Source organism: Typopeltis vanoorti, chromosome 2 (genome assembly GCF_054136105.1).
Source record: "Typopeltis vanoorti isolate ZY-2024b chromosome 2, IOZ_Tvanoo_1.0, whole genome shotgun sequence".
Lineage (NCBI taxonomy): Eukaryota > Metazoa > Arthropoda > Arachnida > Uropygi > Thelyphonidae > Typopeltis > Typopeltis vanoorti.
In genome coordinates, this window is record NC_143550.1 from 83,363,213 (window position 1) to 83,378,124 (window position 14,912).

At 36.3% G+C, this 14,912-nt stretch overlaps 1 protein-coding gene across 2 annotated transcripts in view; it reads left to right on the forward strand.

Moving 5' to 3' along the window:
- Positions 1-852: 852 nt before the first annotated feature.
- Positions 853-14,912, forward strand: part of LOC150109217 (uncharacterized) — a 75,350-nt gene continuing 61,290 nt past the window's right edge. The window contains exon 1 of one of the 2 annotated variants that reach the window (XM_090406351.1): positions 853-1,170. The gene's annotated coding sequence lies outside the window, so the exon portion shown is untranslated. The remainder of the gene's footprint in view (positions 1,171-14,912) is intronic. The other variant, XM_090406359.1, reaches the window with a different exon arrangement.

The following is a 14,912-nucleotide window of genomic DNA, read 5'->3' on the forward strand; positions in this document are numbered from 1 at the left end:
TGTACAGACTAAAAAAAATACTAATAGTGGGGGTAGGCAGTAGATGGCGTTGTGTGTAGATGATGATGATGGTGGTATTTTGTGTAGTCGGTAGAATAATCGATAGACACGGAGAGCAGAAGAGTAGAGTGCCCTTCCTCAATGAGTCCTTGGACTCCTTGGAGGTGTCATGTAATAATAATAATAATAATAATAATAATAATAATAATAATTGGACTATTTATACATTGGCGAAGTCTGGCCTGACCAAGTTTTCCAAGATGTTGAAGCCTCTGCAAACAGCTATAATAACTGGCATCACTCTAGTGTGATGGGTTAACTTACTTTGGACCTGCCAGACTTCATGCTCAAATTATCACTATGTAAAGTGTTTCTTCCAGGGAAATAAAGAGTCATATGCTAAAGCACATGATTAAAAACCAATTCGACTGCTGTATTTACATCCAGATTTTGCAATATCTTTAAATTGACAGCTTATGGACTTCCATTTCTCATCTGTTCATCACCAAGTAGAAATTTTACCTCATTCGATGCCATTTCTACTTCAACATGATGTAGTCATTGTAGTCTGCCAGAATTGTTTGATGTTGGTTGTTTGGCATCAGTTTTATATGCATTAACACACTCATAGTGAAAAATTCATCTGTTCCTCACCAAGTAGGAATTCTACCTCATTTGATGCCATTTTTATCTCGAGGTGATGTAGTAATTGTATAATGCCACAGTTGTTTGGCATTAGTTTTATATGTATTATCACACTCACAGTGAAACATTCGTGCATTTTAATATTAATCAACAAATTAATTAATATTATAAACTGAATTAATGATTTTAATCATACTCCATGATATTTCTTATTTGTGGGTGCTAATTTATCGTTACAGCTTTGTGATCCCAATCGTAAAGTATAGATATGAGTGTAATTACATATAAAATTCGTTGCTTTGGTATAGTATTTTTTATTTTATTTTATGTTTTGTGACATCGTATGCTTTCTATTATTGCTCAGGAACGTGGAATGAAGCCGACATTGAAAGCATAGTTCGAGGCTAGTGTGAAGTGTTTCGAAACTGTTGAAACTATAATTTGCGTCGTTCGTTTGAAGTTGCCTTTCCGCAAAATCAAATTGAAAAAAAAAAAAGAAAAAAAAAGTGGTTGCCGTGATAGAAGGTAATGTTTCGTTTCAATTTTTTTAAAATAACACAATGAGAAAATATACTTCACTTTTCTAAAATTAGATCAGCATTCAATTTTGATGAAGGGTTTAAAAGACCTACTGTCAGTTATATTTACTCGGTACACAACTTAATTTACTGTTCATGAGCGGTAATCAAGATTGCATTCAAATTACACGAAATATTCTCTTAACCCTTGTGATGTTAGTTAAAAGAATACTTTTTTTTGTGATATGTCCAAACGTACATATATGGTACGTTTGGACATATATGGACAAAACCATATATTTCTTTACCGGAAATATATGGTTTTGTTTAAATTAGAGCTGTATAATATTTTTAAACTTTATTTTGAAGGGAGGAACTTTATTATCTTACCATTAAATAATAGTATATTGAAAAGGTTTCACTTTTGAACTCTGGTTGCAAAGTTAGGAACGGTTGGCCAAAATAGGAAATTGCCCAGCGCTTTATGCTCCCTGTGGACTGCATCAGCCGATTTCCAAACATTTGACAGTAGCCTTTTGCTGCCAGTTTGTCCCAATAACTAAGTACAAACAAATAAGATTTTTACTTTTTGTTTTATGACAACAAGGATAGATGGAAGTTCTGTGAGTTGCAAAGTTTGGTTGACATGCAGAAAAGAGATGACATAATGTAAACTTGTAAATTACTAAAGAGATTGTATAGGATTGACACAAAAGAAATTTTAAAATACATGTAGGGAGAGTATTAAACAAGTCCTCACTACCACCGAATGAAAACCTAACACATCAGAGGTACAATGTTTAGAAGAAAATGTTGTGAAGAACCCACAATTGAGGAGCCATCTCTGACAATTTGAGAATGTTATTAAAGCACTAAAAATAATGAAGCAGCCAGTGAAAATAAAATTACAGCAGAACTTCTAAAAATCGGAGAAACATCCTTAACAACTGAGATTTATTAACTCAGGCTGATATGGAAAAAAGAAATCTGAGTTGATTGGAATACAGCCTACTGTGCTCTGTTTTTTTTTTAAAGGAGATCATCTTATAATTATAGAGTCTCTCTCTCTCAAATACTTGCTACAAAATACTCTACACTAATATGGAAAAAAATTAATGTATATACTTCAAACATCATAGGAGAGTATAGCATGGCTTCTGTTAGGGAAAGTTGATGGATCATATTTTCACTCTCGGATAATTGCTAGAAAAACATCATGCATTTGTTAAACAATTACATCTAGTATTTATATATCATTACATCTAGTATAAACAAGCATATGACTGTGTGTGTTTTGATATATATATATATCGAAACACACTGGGATGCGATGAGACTTTTTGGAACACCACAAAAAGTATATAAATATAAGACTGTAATCACCACACCCTCAGCAAACTGTGTTTCCTCCAGGAAGTTTCGAAATACAATCTGGACTCCAACAAGGAGATGCTCTCTCACACCAACCAGTATTAGACCTAAATGGTCCGTTTAACTGAAAGAACAAATTATGAGTGCCCTGACAGTGAATGAATTTGTGAAGAGGTATGATAGGCATTGTGTGAATATTGGTTGATGTGGGTCTCCCATAATGAGTCTTCTGACTCCTTGGGGATACCTAAATAATGATGATAAATGCAAGTGGATGTGACTATCAGTTGAAAGTATTGTTTATTATTACTGTAATGATATACTCGTAAATTGAGTTGACAAATTTTTTGCATTCACTTTTGCGTCTTATGAATTTTCATTAGTTACCCTAAGCTTGTGAAGACAAGATTATTTGCTCACTTTGAACCAACTGACTAATGGTTTTGCATCTTGATGTGAGGGAGCCACCATAGCTCGATATTGATGATTCCTTTTGGCTGGAAAGCCCTGGGTTCAAATCCTGTATGCAAATAATGTTTATCAGGGGTTTTCATATTGAGCTCATAGAGAGGTTTTTCATCCTGCAAAATGCATCATGGCTAGAAGAACGTGAAATTTCTAGACATAATATACTGACTGCATATCCTTAGTTTCCTTGGATAGAAATCGCTGCTCTGTTTATTGCAGGCTTATTTTGGTTTGAAAAAGTTCCATTTTTGGCATCTAGAGCAGGGTTTCAGGCTATGTAAAAGATAAAACTATATATATAAATTAATAAAAAAATAAAAGTTTCCCATCTGTGGTACAAATATACTATAGATTTACAAATATCTTTCTTGGGTGGAAGTTAAAAAAGAAAAAAAAATTGAGTGTTAATTTTTTGGCACCATTTGTCATTCTAGTGCAGTAGAGAATTGCCATTTTTTCTGTATCTCACTCTGCTTCTGCAATGCAGAGGGTTGTAGTGTGGTAATTTCTGATTGCCATTTATCATCACAGCTGTCGTTGAAATGTGGAACAGTTAAAAAAAAAAAAAAAACAAGGTGGATTTTTTGAAACTTTTCTCTTGACCAATTCATTAGTTCATGAATGCATTTGCCCCCACTGTATCCTTTTTTTAGTGTGTGTTGGGAGGGGGGTAGTAACTGTTTAATTAGCCTGAGGAAGTATCATGCATATAATACTTCCTCAGATTCGTCTGTTATTTCATTACTGAACAAGATTAGGTTTTTATGCTTCTAATGATAAATTCTTATCCAAGTGAAAAAGGATATATAGTGTGCTTTTTCCCCCCTCCGTTATAATATGATGCTGGTATTCAGCCAATTGCCATCTAAATAGTTTCAGATATTCAGGCAACAAATAGTATATTGTGACACAGTATTTGATTAATTTAGATGCAGGTGATTGTCTTTCCAGCATAAGACCACCATCCTATTTACTGGAGACCTGAAGCAGAGGTTGCTTCAGTACAGTAACACACTCAGGATTTAGTCTTTGAGCCCTCCCCCCTGAGTTGAGTAGACAATTTGAGAATACACACTACGTATCGCATACGACCTATGACTGAGCATCTGCAATGATTGCTAATTCATAAGTAGTATAGAAATAGAAGACACGACACAACATAAATGAAAAAAATGAATTTTAATTAGGAAAAGATTTTTGAAACTTTTCTACTGTTTTTTTTTTCCTTTTTCTTTGGAGTGGGCCTTGGCCCCCTCCAAAGAAAAAGGAAAAAAAAAACAGTAAAAAAAAACACCCCTCCCACCTCTGGGTGCACCACTGCTTCAGTATTACATATAATCAGTATATTACAGATTATATTACATATAATCAGTAAGTTTATAACTTTTGTTAATGGGATTTACAAAATATAAATAAATTTGGTTGTTTAAAGGTAGACAGGAAGTTCACATCACCATCCTCCAAATTATCTCTAGCCAATTTGGAGGATGTGATGAAGGAATGTATAAGCAATTTGGGTTAGTGAACAACAAAAGGGTGATTATAATTATGGAAGTATAGATTGGAATTAAGAGGTAGCATATGGGAATGAGGAAAATGAGTTTCTCACGTTCTTGAAAAACACAGTCTTTGCTAATCTAGTTTATAACTGAGTGGTTAGCATATCTACTCTGCAACCAACAGGTCACAGGTTCGAATTCTGCTATGGTCTTGTATGTTTGTGATTGTCTTTAGTTGGGAGATGAATTTTATTGCCCTGCATGAGAACACCACCCTGTTTATTGCAGTTCTGAAATGGCTTGAAAAAGTTCCATATCTGCTCTAGAGATAGAGCAGATGTTCTGAACTATGTAGAAAAAAATAAATAAAAATACAAAACATATATATAATCTGAGGCCCACTCACAGTATTAATGTACTGTAGACTTATAACCTTTCATTAGTTGGAACCACATTATAATAAAAAAAAGTAGTATGCAAAGAAGGGTACACGAGAATCAAGAGTTTTTAAATCTGATCGTTTCATCAGAAGATGTAAGTGGGGTTTCACTCCTTCTCCCAGTTGGTGAGAGTGTGATCATAAAGTGATCACCTGGTTATGGCTAGACATATGAAGGCTTCTCTGAGAAAAGGGTTTATGTGGAATTACAAAGCTGGTGATTATGAAAAGTTAGGAGTCTGCTTGGAGCTATATCATGGAATGAGGTGTTAAGTGTGTGTATGGGGGAAGGTTGAAATGCTTTGCAGGAAGAACTGACTAAAAGATATTTAACAACATTGATATGTGAATGCATTCCAAAGGTCAGAAGACTGAATAAAATTGGTATCGAATGAAGGAATTAAGCACGAAATTTGGAAGATGAGGATACTGTGAAGACAGCTCAAGGTGAATATGGTAGCAATCAATTGCATTAGCAGTATAAAGAGCAGAAGTAAGAATAGCAAAACTACAGTATTAGCAGAAATTAGTCAATCAGGCAAATAAAACCTTTTAGAGAGTTTTTCAGATATGTTACAAGTAGAAGGAAGATTGATTATGGTGAGATGATGCTAATGGATAAAGATGATAGAATAGTAACTACTGCACAGATCATAGTTAAGGTATTCAATAAACAATTTATAAGGTTGTTTCATCCTCATCAGGGTGAAATCATGAGCTCAAGTGTAGAGGAAATAGAAGAGAATGGCTTAATTTGAGCACATGGTATGAGAAATCAATAAGCTTGATGTCAGTAAGTCAATAGAATTGATAATAGTGCTTGCATGCTTCTTTAATAAGAGAATGGAAAGAACGTAAAAGCCTTATCATGACATAAAGGTGGTGATAAGGCTGAGACTGAAAATTATAGTCCAATCTGTATATCTGGAGTTATGATTAAGGTGTATTAAAGAGATTAGTGGGAGCCAGGATACAGAAATAGGTTGATAAATGCAGTATTCTCTGTAATTGTCAGCATGAGATTGTAAAAGGGAGATCATTTTATCAACTTATGTATTATAACAAGATGACAAATATATTCTGCAAGGAAGATGCATATACAGTGGTGTATTTTGATTTTGCAAAAGCTTTTGATAGATTGCCACACAACAGACTGTTAAATAAATTGAAACAGATCGGATTGGATAGCAGACTATGGTTATTGGATAGCTCTAGTGAGTTGGATTGATGCCTGGCTGTCAGATAGGTAACTAAAGGTTGTATGTGAGGGTGCCATACAATTTTTAGTTATAAAGTCACTAGTAGTGTACTGCAGGAGCCTGTATTGGGGCCATTGTTGTTCATCTTGCATATTAATGATATCGGGATGGGGTTTACCTGGTGATATGCAACTGTTTACAAATGATGCAAACATGAGTGCAGTGTTGCACAGTGTAAGGTTTTAAAATTTAGTAGGCAATGCTGGAATGCAAAGTAAATACTTGATGGGGAAATTTTGAAGGAGGTAGAGGAGATGAGAAATCTGAGTGTTGGTGGAGGACAGAGACCTCAAATTCAGAAGCCACATTGTACAAGTTGTGAAGTTATCATGATGGATAATGGCAATGATGCAGAGAACCTTTGACATGCAGAAATAAAGAGGTTATGATTCCACTTTATAAGGACTTGATCAGGCCGTATATAAGTTATTGTGCATAGTTTTGGTCACCTGGTTTTCACTAGGATATGTTAGAAAGGGTCCAGAGAAGATTCACGAAGATGGCAACTGGTCTTGTCTTTGAAATGTGGAGTATGAAGACAGATTGAAATGCAGATTCTAATATGCAAAACCTTGTGAATAGAAGGACAGAAGGAGATATTATTCAAACATATAATGGTCAGGAGTTGTTGCTACATTAACATGGAAGAAATTTTCATAGAATGGGAGAGGAGGGAATAAAACAAGAGGCCATACCTAGAAACTGTATAAGGAGGGTGTGAGCAAAGGAGTGAGGACAGGTTCTTTGCATGGAGAGTGGTTCATGCATAGAATGCTTTGCCTGAGCATGTTGTGAATTTAGACTCATGAAATCAGTTTAATGTACAGTTGGATGAGCTTTGCATGGATAGTATGTACATCCCACAATGAGTCGCTGATTCTATGGAGGTCAGATGTTAATAATAATAAAGTAAAAATTAAGATAATAATAAAACATTCTTCCAGAATTTTTTTTTTTTCATCAAACTAAACAAACCTCTCAGAATAACACACACAGGACAGTACACTGGCGTCATTGCCTTAATTGCTTCAGCCGTAATTCAAAACAGCGTATTCTATTTATAGAGAAGTCTAAGAGCAAAATGTTTAGAACATTATCTCATGATTCAGTTCTTTGCTTAATACACAGTAGCCCCCCACTTATCTGTGGTTTCACTTTCCACACTTTCAGTTACCCACGGTCCACCCTGGTCCGAAAATATTAAATGGATAATTCCAGAAATAAACAATTCATTTGTTTTAAATTGCATGCCATTCTGAATACATGATTAAATTTCTCACTGTCCTGCCTAGGATGTGAATCATTCCTTTATCCAGTGTATCCACACTGTACTGTATACACTACCCACCCGTTAGTCACTTAGTAGCCATCTCTGTTATCAGATCTACTGTCATGGTATTGCAGTGCTTATGTTCAAGTAACCCTTATTTTATTTAATAATGGCCCCAATGTTCAAGAGTAATGATGCTGGCAATTTGGATATGCCAAAAAGAAGTCATAAAGTGCATCCTTTAACCCTCTCTACTGGCCGTGGTGGATGAAATAGTAAGACCAAATTGCACTTCTTATCCATGATATTCAATGTGTAGCAGGTGTTACAGAATTGTATCCAGATTTTGTTGGACGTCTATAGACATCATGGCCAGTTGGGGTGAAAGTTTGCGACTTCATAAGAAAAAAAATTGTATACTGAGATTGCTAAGTTCCATTCACATAACTTTTATTACAGTATATTGTTATAATTGTTCTATTTTATTATTAGTTCTTGTTAATCTCTTACTGTGCCTAATTTATAAATTAAACTTATCATAGGTATGATTGTATGTATAGGGGAAAAAAAAACATAATATGTATAGGGTTCGGTACTATCTGTGGTTTTGGAATGTATTCCCTCGTGGATGGGGGGGGGGGAGACTATTAATCTTTTAATGATTTGGTTCAAGTCTCACGAGTAAAATATCTTGGCATAATTATTTACAGGATAATTTTAAAATATTGGAAATGTAGACAACAAAAGGAAGTTTAATTAGGTCTTAAGTCTCTGGATGAGGTGCTTAAAGGTCAAAGTCATGTAACTGAGAGGAGACCTCTCAGTTATACGGTTGAGACTGTACTGGTACTTGTTTTCCCTTTCAGTCATTTCCGACTGCAGGTGACTTTGTAGGCATCGTCCATAAATTATTCCCGGTGATATTTTTTCAGGGTACTTCACCATTGCTTTCCCCCAACCCCCAATATTATCCGGGCTCGGGACCAGCATATGGCTAGGATGTATTCATAACTGTAATCCATGTGTGTTCATGGGGCCGGTTTGCCTGTTTTGAGAGATGAAAAAACCTGAGTTTCCGGGTAAAAAACAAACCCTACCTTCGTATGAGGCTGGCTAACTCACCTTTAGTCAAAAGAAACCAGATATAGGTTCCTTACGGCATGGATGGGAATCAAACCCAGGTCTTTCTGACCAAAGGGCTTCGTCTATACTCACTGAGTTACAGAGGCTCTTCTTTCTCCTCCCAAGAAGAAACCTATTCATTTCATTCATGGGATTTTTCCTCTCTTATTTCTGTCATTTACCTTTGGTAAATATTGGGCACAGCTTCTATCAAGAGATAAACTTCAACACTGAGACTTTCCACTTGGTTAGACTATAAGAAATTTAGTTCAATCTTTTATCCAAGTGTAAACAAACAAAGTTTGCACCTGAAGTATAGTCTAACAAAGTGGAAAAAAACTTCCAACATCTTTCTCTAAATCCAGAGTAATTTAATAATAAGGCGAGACACCTTTTGGCAACTCATATAGGTAAATATGACCTCTCCATCACTTCCACCTTAGTATCACCACCTGTGGTTTGGCTCCCACTGACAAGACCTCAATAAAGGTTGAAACCAGTCTGGGTAGTGGCCCTTCCCTTAATGCATAGCATTATACATGTTCGCAAGGAAATGTGCTTTGCATTATGGGAGATACTAAGACAAGTGATGAGAGCTTAGTTCACCTTTACCACAAGTTGCCTCAGTCCTGAAGATACTTCAGGCGCAAACTTTCTTTGCTTATACTTGGATAAAGTATTGAACTAAATTTCTTATGTATATGAATTTGTTTAAATGCAAGACAGTCTGTATATGGAATAGTGAAGCATGTGATGTACATATGCATATGGAGTTGTCCACAGTGGGAATGGACTTGCTTACTGCATTTTTTATCATTGCATTGATTAGTTTTAAGCAGTAGTATGATTAGTTTCTTCTACTGTTCCAGTTTTTTCCCCTTTCTAATAATATTGAACTTGAATATATTCAGTGATAGTTTGGATAAGCCATTTGGGTAATTTCATAGCATGAATGCTGTTTCTACTTCAGCCATGCTTATGATAATGAAGCCTTATCACACTTTCTGATAGTCATAACGATGATAATAAGTCATAAGGCAATAATAGTAATGATGATCATATATGTTGACAGAATCTGCAGGAAGCAATCCATTATCGAGAAAATTGTTTTTATTAATAAATTTTCACAGATATAGTTTAGTTGCAGTCTGTACCATCTTATACAAATGCGACATTTCAAGTAAAACTCAAGAGGACACTTGTTTGCAAATATTCTAAACAGCCTAAATGACCAGCAACTTTTCATTAGGTACAAATGACAAAAGGGCTAACTCTCCAGCCCTGTTTAACACCACCACTACAAAAAAAGAAAAGAAAAAAGACTTAAGACTTTTTTATGTCTATGTATGTTGAGGTTGTTTCATTCAGCAGCAGGTGAGCCACATGCTGATAGACTATTATAACCCAGTGACATTATGCCTCCCTACACAGATCAGTTTGCAGATAATCATGTATAGATTAGTTTGTGTATATTCACAGTCTTAACTTAACACTTTGTCCTGTCTTCTTTTTTTTCATCCTCCTTGTATTTTTTTATTTTATATTATTTACACACACACACATGTAGTGTGAGGCTAGAGTGTTCCACATTGGAGCTCTAGTACTGTTTGCAATTTTTTAATTTTAATTGGATTTTCTTTAGAGCAATAGGTATATTTCGGAATATTGATATATTTGCAAGGTGTTGTGAAATTCGATGTAGCTTGAAATTTTACAAGCGCTTTACATCGATTTTTACAGAGGTCACATCTAAAAAGTTTGTGTTGAAAAAAAATAAACGTGTATAAAAGAATGTACATCATCCTAAGGAAAATATAACCGGACTAATAATGTAGTAAACAAGAAAGGTTAAAGTTAGTAACAAAGGAAAGTGTTGTGTCACTAGAAGGCCTTGAAAATCTTTGTTTATTTGCTCCGTATATGCAACCGTCAAGGTCGTTCTTAAAACGGGTCGGAGTGGATCACACAAAGTTCTGGTGTCTAATTAATCAGATTTTTGTTGTACACCAGGAGAAAAAAGAACGGGTCGGTCTTAACACAAGATCAAGGAGTCGTGCAGAATTCTTCGGAGGTTTCTACCCTTCATGCAAGGTCCCAGAGAAGGTGAAATAAAAGGGCATGGACGAGAACATTGAATATCGGCAGTAGGAACAAGAGGACACAACTATACAGTGAGGCCACATCGGAGGTTGAGAGAATGAAGAGGAGGTCGCCGATGAATACACCTGAGGTAATTTAGATCGGATGTCACTGCAGTGGGAGGTAAACCGAAGCCAGTAACTGCAGAGCGAACTTCAGCTCTGGAAAACTTCCACTGCCACCTGGATTGCATATGCTCCTTATGCTAAAACCTCTTGCCCAAGCTATTGAGTGCCGAAAATTTGGATTCCAAAGCCCTGCCACCATCCTGATAGATGCCAGTGAAGCAAGACACTGCAGAAGGAAGTCTAAGGCCTCAGACGGAAGGCAAAGTCTAGGAACTCTAGTGCCAATCCTTGAATGAGTGCTCGACACAGATAACGGATCCCATGCGAGTTTAATCCTTTTTACATGTCCTGTATTTCTTTTATTTAATCTAGGAGAAGTAATTTAGATGGACTGATAAGATACTAGGAAATAGCAGTGTATATAAGAAAGTTTTGGCTTGCTAATGAGTGGAATTCTCTTGTGTAATAACTTGATATAGCATGTTAACTTCTATATGTATAGGTATAGACTACAGTTTTAATAATTTGATTCGATAAGCAGAGAAGTAAATGAGTAATTGTGCTGTAAAGTTTGTTTAGAATTGAAAAGGGAAGTTTTTTTAATGCTTAAGTTTAACGGACAGGTAGAGAGAGAGAGAGTAACCTCCCTATTGTCTAATTGATGTACCTTTGTATTAATGTAAATAAATGTGTTTTACTTATGTCAACAGAGTTGCCTGATCTTTTGATTTACAATGCACTGTTCCTAAATGAACTCAGACCTGAGAGCAGGAAACAGATAAGGTATAGCGTAATTTAAGTGCTTGAGAACCACGCCTGTTTATGATAATTTTATTGAAGGAATTTATGCTAGAAAGTGAGAGAGAGATCTACCGGCCGTACTACTGAGTCTTATGCCAAGAAAAGAATACTGGTGGCACAGTCGAAACAAAAATAAATTTTCCAGTACTTGTAGGCATATGACCAGTAGTGCAAAAGGTGGAATTGATTTTTTATACGAAAGAGTAAAGTCAATAAGGATTAAAGGGAGAATAATATAAAGGACTAGGATAAAAGAATAAGTTAGAAATTACGAAAGCTCACTACTATAAAGAATATAAAGATTGAAGGTAAAAATAAGAATAAAGCATTAAAGAGAAAATATTAAAAATAAATAAGATATTACAATGGTGCAGCAGCAGCATTAATACCTCCAGTAGTTATTCCTTCCCCCCCAATTACAATGTGACCTTGCAAATATATTAATATTCTATAAAATATATTTGTTCATTTTTTACAAATTTATAAGTCACCAATGAAGGATATGGTGAGAAATTAGCAGGATTTGAAGGTGAATAAAACTTTGCGGTGATCTAGCATTACTACATTTTATTCTGCTATTTTTGATAAGAATGGCCAATACAGTAAGCAGCATTTAGGTCTTTAGCAAATTCTTAGCTAATTGTTTGGTAGTGTGACAATTTCAATATTTCATAAAATATCATAAAATATCCTGCCGCTAGCATACTCTTTTTGATACTGGTGCCATTAGAAACTGCTCCAGTGCCTAAGCATTTCTACACCACTGATGGTATGTGTTCATTCCATGTACTTGCTTATTAATAACTTAAGGAAATTACAACGCAGAATATACATTAAATTATACTTTAATATATTTCCAATATTTTGGCAACGTCACGTTGTCATCTTCAAAAGGAACTTACAATTAAGTTCCTTTTCCTGATGGTACCCCCTAACAGGATATGTAGGTATTCTTGGCCGTTGGGCTGAAGGTCTCCTGATGTAAGCCTCTGAAATTTGGGGCAGTCTCATGCAACCAGACTTGTTGAGGTTTGGCATGTTTCTTAGGACCGAGGCTGATTCCATAAATAGTCTTTCATATTTGTACTTACTACGGTGTATTATTGTAGCTTTCTTCCACTGTATTTTGTGGCGTGTATCCAGAGCATGGTCTGCAAGACCAGAGTGGCTGTACTGGTGAAACCGGGTGTAGTCCTTGTGTTTTGAAATTCTGATATTCGCTGTCCTGCCTGTTTGGCCAAAGGAGGGCAACTTACAGCTGCAAGAGACCTGGTATACACCAGGTAGGTCAAGGGGGAATGGTTAGTCTTTAGTGGAGCAGATAAGGGATGCCAATTTTCTATATGGTCTCTAACAAGAGGTCAAGTCATGTTTTTTTAAGATTTTGGTAATTTTTTCCAAGGTGCCTCGGATATAGGGATTGGTAATGGATTTAGAGTAATCCTTAGTGTGAAGAGGAGGGGGGGAGTTTGTGGTTTACTGGTTTAAATATTTTTTTGGATTTTTTTTTGAGGGGGGTAGCCATTGGCTGAGAAAGTGTTGAGGATGTGATTTCTTTCTTTGGTTAAGGCATTACCATTTGAACAGATTCGTTTAGCCCTGTTGTATAGTGTCTTAACAACTTCATATTGTTGTGAAGGGGGGGGGGGATGTTGGGATTGTTGGTGAATGTATCTGCCTGTATATGTGGGTTTTCTATAAACTGAGAAAATCAAGGTTCCATCAGGCTGGCAGTGACTAGTGTGTGTAGGAAAGGGAGGCTGTTGTTTTCCTCTTTTCCAGGGTGAACTTGATTCTGGGTTGTTGGTTGTTTAAGTGTGTTAAGGAAATAAGTGTATCAGAGCCATGTGGCCGAATAGCGAACACATCATCAACAGAGATGCCATATGGTTGATTTTTGTAGGGCAGAGTTTAAGGCTTTCTCTTCAAAGGTCTCCATAAAGAAGTTGGCCAAGGGTGGGGAGAGTGGTGAACCCACTCTCCCCACCCTTGTTTATAGAATTTTCCCTGCCAAACAAAATAGCCTGAGTTCATTGTGAACTGAAATAGGGCTGAGATATCGGGAGGAAATTTAGCTTGGATTAGCTCTAAGGTTTTTTTGAGTGGGACATTTGTGAATAAGGAGGAGACATCAGAACTCACCATTATGTTAGTATGTTGGAGTGTAAGGTTTTCTATGCTGGCTTTGAAGTGGGCTGACTTTTTTATGTGTGATGGTCTGTTGCCAGTATAGTGTGCGAGTGCTTTAGCCAAATGTTTAGCTAATTTGTATGTGGGGGAATCAATGCCATCCACTATGGGACGTAATGGCACATTTTCTTTATGTATTTTTGAGAGTCCATATATTTGCGGGGGGGGGGGGGGTATAGAGTTATATGGTTTTAATTTGTTAGTAACTTCTACAGGCCAAGAGGTGACCTTCTTAAGGAGCCTGTGGAATTTTCTAATTTGGGACTTGGTGGGATTGTATTCAATGAGGAGGTAAGTAGCCCGATCTAGTAATAGAGCATTAAGCTTACCTGTGTAGTCCGTTTGGTTGAGTACTACGGAAGCATTTCCTTTATCCGCTTTGGTGATTATTATTTCTTTGTTCTTCCTCATTTCCTGCAGAACCTTATATTCCTTATTGGATATGTTGGTTTTTGGAGGTCTTGCTTTGGAGAGAACACAAGCTACATCCAATCTAATATTATTGCCGATGTGGTTTGGAAGGTGGCAGATCCCGCGTTCGATCCGGATCATTATATCCTCGGCCGGTATTTTTCTGGGAGCAATGCCGAACTTGTGCCCACGTGAAAGCGCGTTGAGTGCTTCAGACTTCCGAGTAATTGAAGAAAGGTCGACTACCATGTTGGTAGGACGTTTTGGTTTTGATATGTCGACCCTGTATTTTCTCGAATTCTTTATCTGCTGCAGTGCAAGAGACATCATACAAAATTGACCAAAGCTCGTGATTTAACATGCTGGAAAGCTCTCCTTCAAGTGCCTGAATAGCTGTGTTAGCGTTAGCTAGGAGAAAGTGAGTGCAGCAATTTGTTCTCGTAGCAAAGCTTGGCTTGTGCGGTTATAAATTCGGAGAGCCTTTTTTGAAAGGAAAGAAACATTGCTTGAATTTAACACAATTTGGGATTACCTGATTATCCTGACAGCATTTTAGGGAAGTCAGACGATTCAGTTGTCTTGATAGCTTCAGCTTCATTTTACCATATTCGCAGGCCTTGCGTGCAGTGGAATCTCCGTGGATGATAGTCATTCTCGTAGAAAGGCTTAAATGTTGGTTATACATGCTTATTAAATAACTTAAGGAAATTAC